This window comes from Hibiscus syriacus, unplaced genomic scaffold (genome assembly GCF_006381635.1).
Source record: "Hibiscus syriacus cultivar Baekdansim isolate YM2019G1 unplaced genomic scaffold, ASM638163v2 tig00002237_pilon, whole genome shotgun sequence".
Classification (NCBI taxonomy): Eukaryota; Viridiplantae; Streptophyta; class Magnoliopsida; order Malvales; family Malvaceae; genus Hibiscus; species Hibiscus syriacus.
In genome coordinates this window covers 2,930,523-2,943,372 of record NW_024061918.1, presented here as the reverse complement: position 1 = coordinate 2,943,372, position 12,850 = coordinate 2,930,523, and the positions used below count along the sequence as shown (strand labels likewise).

General features: G+C 35.2%; 1 pseudogene; it reads left to right on the top strand.

Annotated features, from left to right (window-relative positions):
• Nucleotides 1-1,197: 1,197 nt before the first annotated feature.
• LOC120138951 lies at nt 1,198-11,905 on the top strand (annotated as a pseudogene).
• The last annotated feature ends 945 nt before the right edge of the window (nt 11,906-12,850 follow it).

Below are 12,850 nucleotides of genomic sequence, written 5' to 3'. Positions count from 1 at the left end.
TTTTTTAAAAATTCAGAAGCTTGTTTTTTTTTTGAAAAAATAAAAATTATCTTAAATGTAAAATATTTTTTTAATATTCAAAATATTAAAAATAAAAAATATTAAAAATACAAATTAAATTACTAAAAAGTTAATATATAAATTAAAAATATTAAACATACTACTACACTTTTTTTTAAAATTTAAATATAGATCTTAAACTATAAAATAATAAATTATAAATTATTAAAAAAATAAAAAAAAATTAAAAACATATATTATATATAATATATAGTCATATCATTAATACTTATATAAGTACTCTTGGTGGATTAATTGAGTCTTATAAATTTTGTATCAAAAATATCACTAGATATGTGTATTGATGCGAGTAACTTACAATATTTACTAGTTATAATTTGTATTAAATTTTGTTAAAAAACATCGTCAGTTATTCGTATTAATGCATAAATCTGAATTTGAAAAGGGAATTTTTAGATTGGGGCTTAGAGTGTGTGGAAGACTCTTGAGATACAATTGGGCTAAGAGTGAGTTGAAATTGGGCTTAGGCTGAGCCCAACAGTTGATAAAAAGGGAATTTTTAGATTGGGGCCAAAAGAGGAAGGACTAGGGTACCAATTAACCCCTAAAGTTTTGAAAGGCTTATTTTCATTTACTTTCGGTGATGTCAATGGAGTAAAAAGGCTGAAACTTAGCTTTTCATTTTCCTCACCATTTGTCTTCTTCCTCTTCTTGCCTTCACCTTATTCTTTTTGTGAGTAAAAAAGGTGGTAACTTTGTTGTCCAGCAAGGCTAAGCTGAATTTCAAAAGGTAAGAATATTAATCTCCTCCCCTATAACTTCTTTTTTAGCCCAACATCTCAAGATTTGGTTGTGTTAGTCAAAGTGGGGGAGATAGAGAGGTTTTGAGGTTTAGAACTCTAAGTGGCTCCAAATTCATCCCTAAGTGTTTAAAAATCATGTTTCTACTCATTTAAAGTCTTTAAGCATTAGTAATCTTCCTCATTGTGTTTGGTTAGTGAGAGAAGTTGGAGAAAGCTCCAAAAGCAAGAACAAGAAGAAGTTGATGCTTGGGTGACCTTGTGGACGTTTTCCAGTAACTAATAGTGAGGTAACACATTCCTAACTCACATATACCAGTTTTAGATCAATAGGTTGTGATTTGTTTGCTTTTTGTGTTCTTGCATGCCCAAAAAAATGGTTGTTGGGATTTATGGGGAAAATGAGGTATTTGATGTTTATATTGCTCTAAAATATCCTATAATGATGCTTAAGAACTCTCATAAAGCTTAAACATTTAAGGGTCATAGAGAGACTTGTGAGGGAAGTTAGAGGACATTTTCGCACTCAAACATGATATTTCTGGGTAAGGATATTAATATTGAATGAATAATATCGATATTGTTCTTCGTGTAGCTAAAATAAAGGATGGTTTGGGCTAGGAGTATCGATACTCCGAGCTTATTATTGATACTAACATTTCAAGTCAGATTTTAGTAGCCAATTTTGGTATCGATACTCATGAAAGTTTCGATACTACAGGTAGAGTATCAATACTCTCAATAAGGGTATCAATACTAGATTAATTTTCAAAACATCGAAGCAAAACTTGGTATATATACTCGAGGTAGTTTCGATACCCCAAGATAAGAGTACTGATACTCTAGCTAGGAGTATCGATACTACCTAGTTTTTTTAGGATCCAATAGCCATTTTTTGTAGCGATACCAAGGGAGGGTATCAATACTCAAGGGTTAGTATTGATATTGAATGGCTCAGTATCGATACCCTCGTCCTGAGTTGGGTAAAAAACCAAATTTTCTTCAAGTGTTCGAGAAGGGAATTAAGAAGCGATGAGACTTTTCTAATAAAATTACAAATGAGAATTGTAATTAATGCGGTTACATCTGGAAATGACACCAGTTAGGATGACATAAAACTAGCATTTGTTTGATACTCGGGAAACAATGAGGACACCTGAGCTTCTTGAACTTATGGATGTTTGTTTAGTATTTGTGAATTGAGATATTTAAATTTTCTCCTATCAGTGCTGAGGCACTTTAGTATCAGTGCAATTGCACTTCCGTATTAGTGTCGGGACACTTTAGTATTAGTGCTAAAAAACTTCCGTTATTCGATGGCAGAGCCACGATATATGTAAATTCAATGATATACTTATACATTGTGTATGTGTTTGATATCTTGCTATGACATATGCTTGATGCATTTTGTTGCTGCATGACTGAACTGTTAGCATCCCCAACTAATGGATGCATGTAGTATAATAGAGTTATCTATATGACACTAGGCTTGTAGCTCAAAATTTAGTTTTGTTCGCAAGTCAGTAGGTGCCAGTTAGGGAGCTTATCGCCAGGTTGTGGATTCCAGATATCAACAAGTTGTAGAGTACGTCTCGATTATTTTAGTAGGCATGTATTTTTATAGACCTTATGTATAATTGAGTCATAATTCTTTTGACAAATTTGATGTATTTTGAGAATTAATTTTGGGAGTTCTCCCGTCTAGCACTCATTTTGATGGATCACATTATTTTTCCGAAAGGTGAGCTAGGCTCAGTGTGTCCCAACATTTTCATAAAATCACAATAGGTACAAATCATAGTCCAGTAAATCTCATAAATTCATAAAAGAGTTTAACTTTTGAAAATCATAGTTTAAACCCTTTTCTGGTACACCATCAGTAGTTCCCAAAATTATTTTCCATATAGCTTACTTTATGCACATAGCAAAAAGACAGCCGACTTAAGGATAAGCTATGAAGCTTGTATCCTAAGCCCAAGTCAATAAGTCCATATAGCTTACCCTAAGCACACAACAAAAAGCCGACCTATGAAACATCTTGGGGCCCTCAAGAGTCACATTAGGCCCATTTAGCTTGATCAAGCTATTCCATCGTAATTTAATTCCAAAATTCAATTGCACCGTGACATAAATTCCATAAATCCAAAAACATGGTAATCATATACCATTTCAAAACAAAAATTAGATAGCATCCATATTCCATAAATTGTCACATTAAATTGTCACATTAAATTGGTGCATCCATAAAACAATAACCAATGAATTCGGTGTACCACATATTAAAACCAATAAAACAGTTCAGTAATAAGTAGGGAACACACCTCGATAATAGGTTCAAATAGCAAATCTACTGATTGCTGGTTTCACCACGCTCTGCTACAGTTTTCGAACGGGTGAATACTGGAACACGTGGTTTAACTGATCTAGAAGAGCTGGGTCGAGCTGTCGAACGATCCGGAGAGTCTCTTGTACCTTCAAACAATAATAATTTATCAGTCCCAAATCCTATTTAATTGTTCAAAGCTAACTTCTTAAGTATATAAGCATTTTTCGGGTTTGACTATTAATTTGGGGTATTTCGAGTCTGAATTTGGCCAAACGAATTACGGAATCGGAATCAGGACGTCGAAAAACATAAAGTATGACTTTCCGAAAATTCAAATTCTTGGTCAAAGTCAAAGTCAACCACTTTGACCGTCGATTTGGAGGCATTCGGGTTTGAATTTGACGAAACAGACAGCGGAAACGGATTCGGCACGTCGAAAACTATCAGGATAGGTATACTCGGAAAAGATTAACGGTCGTTTAATGCTCGATCAAAGCTATTTTAAGTTTTGGTCAAAGGAAGTCAACGGTCAACGGTCGGGTCGGGTCAACATTCGGGTCGGGTCGGTCAGGTCGGGTCAGACCGGTTTAGGCCGGTCAAAACGATTCGAATCGGTCAAAACCGGTCGAAACCGGTCAAACCCGGTTGAAAACCGGTCAAACCGGTTTCCAGCAGCGTCCACTCTCCCTACGGCGACGCGTGTGGCGTGTGAGGCTTCCCCCGGGGCCCTAAAAATCCCGGAAAAATTTCTAAAAATTATTTTGAGCGATTTCGAGATACTTACAACGATCGGTTCAAATTTTTGAACGGCGGAGAGCTCGATTTCAACTCGACCGAATCTTTGACTGCTCCACCTCCTCACGCGCCGCCGTCTACGGCGAACAAGGTTGACACCGGCGGACTCGCAATGACACAAGGAACACGATGGTGCTGGAGGTGTCGTAAACGGAGCAACGATCAGCGGTGAATTTAAGATTTTCCCGGCGATAGAGCTAAAAAAAACGTCGATACTTTGACTGGAAATTCCTGACGTTTGGTCGCGTTTCGCTTCAATTAATTTGAAGGGTTTGTTCATCGCTCGATGATAAACACAACGGTGGTTTCAAAACAACGATCGGAATTCGGACGGCGTCAGGATCGGGGTCGGAAACGACGTAGGGGAAAAGGAATTTGGGAGCATTTTGGTTCTGATTTTCAGAACCAAATGCACGATTATATTCACCCAAATACCTAACTTTCTTGGGTAAATTCAGGGCTTGGTCCCTGAATTTTCTTTAACTCTAAAACAAGCTCCAAATTTTAAAATCTTTCAATTTAGTCCCGAATTTTCGTAAATTTTCACAATTAATCTCAAATTTCAATTGACTATTATTTTGTAAATATTCGGGTTGTTACAGTTAGCATCCCCAACTAATGGATGCATGTAGTATAATAGAGTTATCTATGTGACACTAGGCTTGTAGCTCGAAATTTAGTTTTGTTCGCAAGTCAGTAGGTGCCAGTTAGGGAGCTTTTCGCCAGGTTGTGGATTCCAGATATCAACAAGTTGTAGAGTACGTCTCGATTATTTTAGTAGGCATGTATTTTTATAGACCTTATGTATAATTGAGTCATAATTCTTTTGACAAATTTGATGTATTTTGAGAATTTATTTTGGGAGTTCTCCCGTTTGTAAACTCAATAATTACGTTTTACTTTAAACTGCAGTAGATGACTTTTATTCCTGAATTAAACACGTTTTAAAGTAAAGTTTTGGGGTTAGCTACTCTGATGGTCTCGTGTAATATCCAAACCTTTCGGACTTTAGGTCGGGTATAATTTGAGTGTTATATTTTGTATAAACGTTAATGATATAACTATATATTACATGCATATATCATGTATAATATATGTTTTTAAAACTATTTTGATTTTCTAATAATTTATAATTTATCATTTTATAGATTAGGATAGATATTAAATTTTTTAAAAATATTTAGTTTTTAATATATGTTAATAATTTAAATTTTTAAATATTTGAAAATTTTAAATTTAATATAATTTTTATTTTTATTTTAAAAAGTAATTAAGTTTATGATTTAAAAAAAATCAATTTGACCATTGAACAAGATAAAAAAAATTAATTTAGTCTATTTGTCATGTTAGTAGTCACCATGTACTACCATTTCAACACTGTAAATCATTACATCAATACCATGAATTGTCACATCAGTACTATTACTATCAACGACAGAAAACATTGTTCAAAGGGTCATATTGAGTTTATTTTCTGAATTATAGAGATACATTAAGTGAAAATTCGAGGGTCACACTAAATTTTTTCTAAAGTATAGGGGTCTCAAATGTCTTTTTTCCATTAATATTTTATTTTACTTTTAAAAAATTATTTTTTAAAAAATAATCCTTATAGATACATTTTATTATTCTGATACTTTTCAATTATTTTGCATCGGAAATAATTTTCTTTCTCCGTCGTCCTTTCTCTTTTGCGTGCGTTTACGGATCGTAGACGGTCAGCTCCGCTGGAGGGGTACTTGCGACGCTTAATGAGAGCCATCCCCAGTTGAAGTTCCATGCTCTCACTAATCGTATTTGCTTCGTTGATCAATTTTGGCCAGAGATCTCTAACAGCGTTCCAATTATGTTAGCCTATTATGTAGCCTTGTTCTTTATTGTGGTGGTATTTTTGTGATGTTTTATTTCCTTATGTTTATTAGGTTTTTGTTGTTTTGAACTGATTGGTGGCTGGGAAAATTGAATGAAACAAAGAGTAGAAAGCCCCTTTTTCCTAATGTTTTGGTTTAGCTACTGTGAGAAAGACTGAGAATGTAGTTTGAATTCATTAAGTGCGTAAAATTTGGAATTTCTGAGATTTCCAATGGTTTTGATTTTTGGTTTTTTAGATTTTAGGAGGCAATGGGGAAATTTTTGATTCACCTAAATTGTAGCAAGTTATGTATGTGATTATTGATTGCTTTAGACAAGCTCTATACTTTGTAGTTTTGCATTTGTTTTATAAGTTTCAGAATTAGGAAGCATTTGGAGCAGTTATTTTGTTATTCACACAGGCGCGCGCGCGCACACACAAAAAAAAAAAAAAAACAAAAAGAGAAAGAAACAAACAATTATTTTGCAATTTAGGTAATGGTTTTTCTCTTAGGGAGGTATACGTTTTATGAGAATAAAAACAATGGTGGCCATGATTTTTGAACTTCTGCTAAATTAAGTTCAATGTTCAATCGGAAAATTTCTTATTTCTGTTTTCGGCTGGGGGAAGAAAGGGAATGTGATGTTAGGTTTATCTTCATTCATCCACTTTCAGCTTATTTTAAATTTTATCTGGCACTATTTCTTCCATTCTTAGATAGTCTGTGTAAGTTATTTGGCCTTTAATGGTAGTAATCTTGTTAACAAAGAAGTCCACTAAATGAGTTATGTGAATAGTGATATTATGCTTGTGATTTTTAGAGGGAGCTTATATGAAGATGAAGAATGTGGTCAGCATCAGAGACAACTTGCTGCTTTGCTTGTCTCAAAGGTTCTCCTCTCGTCCATCACAGTTTGTTTGTGTATTAATGTGTATCTTAGTTAACGAATGTGTATAACTAGCATATTCTTTGGAACCTGAAAGGATGATTTCTTTTCAAAAATGGAAAAGGAAAAATCTGAACTCCATGATCTTCATCTGTTCATCTTTTGTTTTTGGTCGTGTTTTCTTAAAAATTATTTCTGATTATCAAATTTTAATGATCCAAAAGAGTAGTCCACCTTTTAGAGACTAACCAAAAAAGAAAGGTTAATATACTCTATCACATACAACATATGTGTGTGTATGTATGTATGTGTATATATATAATATAAACTTATTTTAATATTATAATTTTCATGAGATACATTTATCACGTTAAGTAAGATGGTGCCTGTTGTCATGCAGTTAACTTTAGTTTGACTGCATTTACAATTTGTAACTGAAGTAATAGAAGTAGATGTTCTCTCTCTGCTTACATTTTTTTCATGCAATTTTGACTTTGTTGACTTTTTACTTATTTGGGCTACATTGTTTTTACACTCAGGTCTTTTATTACTTGGGAGAGCTCAATGATTCATTGTCATATGCTCTTGGAGTGGGCTCCCTTTTCGATATTTCTGAGGAATCTGATTATGTTCATACTCTCCTTGGTAGCAACTTCTGTTCATTTGCTATACTTTGTGTTTATTAATAACTGTTTGATTAATTGAAATCCATTACAATGTTGGCTTTGGTTGTTTTTTTGCTGCTAATGAGGGCTTTAGAGAAGCCTATTATTCACTTATTGTTGAGTATATTGTATTTCATGTTTTAAATTTGATATTCTATGCACTTGACTCTTGCTCTTAATTCCAGCCAAGGCAATAGATGAGTATACCAGTGTTCGGTCAAAGGCAGCAGAGATTGACCATAGGTTGGAGGCGATTGTGGAGAGAATGCTCGACAAGTAATAGAGCTTTTCTCATACATGATGAAAATATTTGGAGTTGTCTATTTATCATACTGTTCTTTAATTTAGGTACATTATTGATGGAAAATATCAACAAGCGATGGGAATTGCAATCGAGTGCAGAAGACTTGATAAACTTGAGGAAGCAATAACAAGGAGCAATAATGTTCATGCAACTTTAGCATATTCTACTCACGTCTCTCATTCATTTATATATCGCCGAGAATATCGCCAAGAGGTAAGGATGTTATATCAGTAGTTTATAAAAAATCTGTACTTTGTGTTAATTCCATTGCTACTAGTTTTTTGACATTCTTTTATTAGAAAAATTTGTATTCATTTATTATTTAATCTTCTTTTGGAAATTTTCCTACCACCTCGCAAATTCTGCAAGATCCATCATGTTGGCTGGTTATTCTTTTGTTCATGCAGGTGCTCCAGCTTCTTGTTAAATTGTACCAAAAACTGCCTTCTCCTGATTATTTGAGCACTTCTCAGTGTCTCATGTTCTTGGATGAACCTGAAGGTGTTGCAAAAATATTGGAGAAACTTCTCCGTTCTGAAAATAAGGAGGATGCTCTTTTGGCTTTCCAAGTTGCATTTGATCTTGTGGAGAATGAGCATCAGGCTTTTCTCTTAAATGTAAGAGATCGGCTTCCTGCTCCCAAATCTCAGCCTTCTGAATCAGTACAGCCAGAATCCAGTGAGTGACCCTGCTCCCATTCAAAATGAAAATTCTAATGCTTCAGAGGATGTTCTGATGACAGATTGTTCTTCTGCTTAACCAACAGATGTGCCCGAGGTTGATCCTAAAGGAGTTATGTATGCTGAGAGGCTGACAAAAATAAAAGGAATTTTGTCTGGAGAGGCCTCAACACAGTTGACCCTACAGATCTTGTACAGTTATAACAAGTGAGGCATTGACAAAAATACAAGGTATTAACTGGTTTCTGTTCATCTTAGATCGGATCTATTAATTTTGAAGGCAATAAAGCAGTCTGTTGAAATGAGGAATAGTGTTTCACAGTGCTACAATCTATGCAAATGCTGTAATGCACGCTGGAACAACAGTGGATATGTTCCTGAGGGACAATCTGGTAAAACAATTATCTTGCTGTTTCCTTTCCACTCTTTTAGACTGTATACTTACTATTACTGTTGCGATCATAAGGATTGGCTGAGTATAGCAACAAATTGGGCCAAATTCAGTGCAACTGCTGGGCTTGGTGTTATCCACAGAGGACATCTGCAGCAGGGGCGGTCTTTGATGGCTCCATACCTTCCCCAAGGTGGTGGGAGTCCATACTCTGAAGGTGGTGCACTGTATGCTTTCAGTCTCATTCATGCCAACCATGGTGAAGGCATTAAGCAATTCCTTCGAGATAGCCTACGCAACACTAATGTTGAGATATATTGACTTTCTTGGTCCACAATAGCTTCATTCCCCCCCCCCCCCCCAACGAATAGGCCTGGAAGTAATGAGAGATGATGACTTTATATCTACTCACAAGAAAACATGCTCATCAGCTTGTTATTTCTTACCTCTATGCCATTCGTGATGATTTGGATCTGTCTTATATTGTTTGACAAAATAGCATCTAGTTTATGCGAAATAAATTACTGGATACATTTTGTCCAGGCTATCCAACATGGGGCATGCTTAGGTCTTGGTTTGGCTGCGCTAGGAACTGCTGATCTAGAAATATATGATGAGGTGAAAACTGTGCTTTTTACTGACAGTGCTGTTGCCGGTGATGCTGCTGGCATCAGTATGGGTTTGCTTATGGTTGGAACTGCAAGTGAGAAGGCAAGGGAGATGCTTGCTTATGCACATGAGACACGACATGAGAAAATTATCAGGTAAAGTTTCATATCTTGGTATTGGACCAGGCTTGATCCTGGTAGTGTTCTTTACTCTGTATGTTTTTACCTTTTGGTTTCAGGGGTTTAGCTTTAGGGATAGCTCTTACAGTTTATGGAAGGGAAGAGGAAGCTGATACATTAATTGAGCAGATGACTCGGGATCAAGATCCTATACTACGCTGTGGTGGCATGTGCATTAGCATTGGCCTCTAGGGGGACAGCAAACAACAAGGCTATTCGTCAGCTCCTGCACTTTTCTGTATCGGATGTGAGTGATGATGTTAGAAGAACTGCTGTTTTAGCGTTGGGGTTTGTTCTATATTCAGAGCCATCACAGGTAGGTGCTGTTTTCCCTCATGTGTGTGGGATGTTATTAATGTTTGATGCACCTTTTTACCCATAATTTTTCTAACTTTTTCTTTGGATCTGTCATTGGGCTTATGAATTTCTGAAGATCTCACAATATGGTCTAGTCAACACTGCAGACTCCTCGAATTGTCTCTTTACTGTCTGAGTCTTACAACCCACATGTTCGATATGGTGCGGCACTTGCAGTGGGGCTTTCATGTGCTGGCACAGGATTGAGTGAAGCAGTATCATTGCTAGAACCCTTAATATTGGATACTGTTGATTTTGTTCGTCAAGGTGCCCTCATTGCGATGGCTATGGTCATGGTCCAGATCAATGAAGCCTGTGATTCGCGTGTTGGAACATTCAGGTCTTTTTTCTTCCTTCTTTTCCATGTGTAATTTTTGTACATATATATTGCTTTTTTTTTAACTCGTTAATCTAGGCGAAAATTGGAGAAGATAATACGTGATAAGCATGAGGATACAATGAGCAAGATGGGAGCAATCTTGGCCTCTGGGATCCTTGATGCTGGTGGGAGGAATGTGACCATAAGATTGCTTTCTAAAACAAAGCACAACAAAGTCACCGCCATTGTCTGTCTTGCGGTTTTTAGCCAATTTTGGTATTGGTATCCCCTAATCTATTTTGTGAGTTTATCGTTCTCACCCACAGCTTTTATCGGACTGAACTACGACCTGAAGGTTCCGAAATTTGAGTTCTTATCCCATGCAAAACCTTTGCTTTTCGAGTATCCAAAGCCAACTACTGCACCCACCAACTATGCCAGCTGTTAAACTCCCAACTGCTGTCCTGTCAACTTTAGCAAAGGCTAAAGCTAGGGGTAAGAAAGAGGCAGAACAAAAGGCTAATGCGGAGAAATCATCTGCTGCTCCAAATACTGGAAAAGGGAAATCATCTAGTGAGAAGGTTGGTGAAGCTATGCAGGTAAGATTCATCAAGTTATCCTTTTGAAGAATGTTTAAATTTCCTCTTTTATTGTATAGATCTATGTTTCCTTGGATTCTGATGTGTTGAATAGAAGTACATGTCCAACACGGGTATTTTCAATTTTTTTTTCTTTTTATGTATTTGAAGGGATTTTGGAAGATCATATCTTCCTAATTAGATTTTAGAATTCGAGGCTTTTGGGGGCTTAGTGGGCCGAGCAATGAGCATTACTTCAGCAACTCATTTGGGTTATGCTGGGATTGGGACTAAAGTTCAACTCTAAAACTAAAGGACAAAATATCTCTTCGAATGCTTTGTTTATCTATGTTACTTGGGACTTGGATGTGAGTGTTATGTCCATCACAGGTATATTCACTTTATTTTCCAAGATTTCTTATGTATTTGACGAGTCTTTGGAGGATAATATTTCTATATCTATATTTGGATGTGTTGGATATGGTTGCCGGATACGCGTATATTAAGAAAAATTAAGAATTGGAACAAAGATTATCATTGAATGTTTGAGATTTGTTCAGTAGATGATCGATCAAAAATATTTACTTACCTTTCATTGATGCTTTATGATGAGCAGGTTGATAGCCTTCCAGAGAAGAAAGCAGAGCCGGAGCCGGAACCGGAACCGGAACCAACATTTGGGATTTTGACCAACCCAGCCAAAGTGGTTCCTGCTCAGGAGAAGTTCATCAAGTTTTTAGAAAGTCGATATGTGCCTGTGAAGCCGGCTCCATCTGGGTTTGTTCTCCTTAAAGACCTGTGCCCTAACGAACCAGAGGTGCTCTCTCTAACAGATGCACCCGCATCGGCGGCATCACCAGCTGCAGGTCGATCATCAGCTATGGCACTCGACGAGCCTCAGGTCCCGCAGCCTTTTGAGTACACATCATGATTTTTCCAGGTTACAGAACTGAACTCGACTGAACAAGGCCAACGATGATTCCAGAATCGGGCAGTGTCTTCACACATTACAGCTTTGCAACAACTCTGGAATCTTATGGTAGTTTAGTTCGTGGCATCTTGTATATCTATTTATTTATTGATTTCCCTATATATATATATATTTATTTACTTTAATGTGTTCTATTGATCATATTTTTCCATTGTTTCCTTTTATTTAAAAAGGTTTAACCATTATGCACCTTTTATGGTGTTTCATCAAAGCATTTAACACACTGGAAAACAATATAAAGTTTGTCTAATTGTCGTAGCCGTCTTTGGAGTATGCACGAAATTGGACTTCGACTTAAAAACCAACTTAGAGCCGTCACTGATAATTTAAAAATAATATTTAGGTTGATCAGACATTATCTTATATGATCTGTGTTTTATCCGAAAATGTGTGTGGTTCGGGAGTCGGTTACAACCAAGGAAAGATTAGTATCCTTATACTGTCTTTTCGGTATTAATTAATTTATCGGTTGTATTAATTGCGAAAATTAAAATTTAAATCGAAATTTAAAAATTCAATCCGAATAGTTTACATTTGATTGATTGAGATTACTATTGAAAAAGTAAAAAAGAATGTTAAATTGAAAAATAAAAATAAATAAGGAAATATCAAATAGAAGGAGAAAAAAAAGGTTAAAAAAGGTTTTAAAAAATAATAAATAAATAAGTAAAATCATATTAATAGAAATAATAATAAATTCTAAAAAAATAAAAAATAAAATATAATATAATAAGTAAAAATAATTTAAAAAATTATTAAAAGGGATAATAAAATAATAATGAAAATGAAATAAAAAGGAAAAAATGTAAATGAAAATTCGAATTAAAGGATTAAATTGAAAGGAACTAAACATTAAAGGTTTAATTGACATTAATTACGGGTTGCAAAAAAAAGTTTGAGGGATAATTTGCAAAATATAAAAAAAATGTAAACATTATTAAATTGAATAAATTAAAAATTCAGAGACAAAATTGAAACAGGTGACCAAAATGAATTACACTTCAAAAGTTGGGGGCGATGAAAAGGATTTAATTATCCCCTAATTACAAAAAGACCCCTCAGCTAAAAATAGCCCAAAACCGAAAAAAATCACTTT